Consider the following 1,405-nt stretch of genomic DNA (forward strand, 5'->3'; position numbering starts at 1 on the left):
TCTCCTTCAGTTCTGCTCTGATCTTAGCTATTTCTTGTCTTCTGCTAGACTTTGAGTTTTTTTTATCTTGCTCCTCTAGCTCTTTCAGTTTTGACGATAGGGTGTCAATTTTTGATCTCTCCTTGCTTCTCATGTGGGCATTTATTGCTATATATTTTCCTCTGGAGACTGCTTTAAATGTGTCCCAGAGATTCTGGTATGTTGTGTCTTCATTCTCCATGGTTTTGAAGAACATCTTTATTTCTGCCTTCATTTCATTGTTTATCCAGTCAACACTCAAGGGCAAGTTGTTCAGCTTCCATGAAGCTGTGCGGTTCTGGGTTGGTTTTTGAATTCTGAGTTCTAACTCGATTGCACTGTGGTCTGAGAGACTGTTTGTTATGTTTTCCGTTCTTTTGCATTTGCTTAGGAGTGATTTACTGCCAATTATGTGGTCAATTTTAGAGTGGGTGTGATGTGGTGCTGAGAGGAATGTATATTCTGTGGATTTGGGGTGGAGAGTTCTGTAAATGTCTATTAGGTTTGCTTGGTCCAGGTCTGAGTTCAAGTCCTGGATATCCTTGTTAATTTTCTGTCTGGGTGATCTGTCTAATATTGACAATGGGGTGTTAAAGTCTTCCACTATAATTGTGTGGGAGTCTAAGTCTCTTAGTAAGTCATTAAGAACTTGCCTTATGTATCTGGGTGCTCCTGTATTGGGTGCTTATATATTTGGATCGTTAGCTCTTCTTGTTGCATTGATCCTTTAACCATTATGTAATGTCCTTCTTTGTCTCTTGTGATCTTTGTTGCTTTAAAGTCTAATTTATCAGAGATGAGAAGTGCAACTCCTGCTTTTTTTTGCTCTCCATTTGCTTGGTAAATCTTCCTCCATCCCTTTATTTTGAGCCTTTGTGTATCCTTGCATGTGAGATGGGTTTCCTGGATACAGCACACCGATGGGTTTTGGCTTTTTATCCAATTTGCCAGTCTGTGTCTTTTGATTGGGGCATTTAGTCCATTTACATTTAGGGTTAATATTGTTATGTGTGAATTTGATACTGCCATTTTGGTGCTAGCTGGTTGTTTTGTCCATTAGTTGATACAGATTCTTTATTGTGTTGATTCTCTTTACCATTTGGCATGTTTTTGGAGTGGCTGGTACTGGTTGTTCCTTTATACGCATTGAGCCTCTTTCAGAAGCTCTTGTAAAGCTGGCCTGGTGGTGACGAAATCTCTGAGTACTTGCATGTTCACAAAGGATTTTATTTTTCCTTCATTTATGAAGCTTAGTTTGGCTGGATAGGAGATTCTGGGTTGAAAGTTCTTTTCCTTAAGGATGTTGAATATTGGCCCCCACTCTATTCTGGCTTATAGGGTTTCTGCTGAGAGATCTGCTCTGAGTCTGATGGGCTTCCCTTTGTGG

Source organism: Cebus imitator, unplaced genomic scaffold (genome assembly GCF_001604975.1).
Source record: "Cebus imitator isolate Cc_AM_T3 unplaced genomic scaffold, Cebus_imitator-1.0 Scaffold186, whole genome shotgun sequence".
In the NCBI taxonomy this organism is placed as follows: Eukaryota; Metazoa; Chordata; class Mammalia; order Primates; family Cebidae; genus Cebus; species Cebus imitator.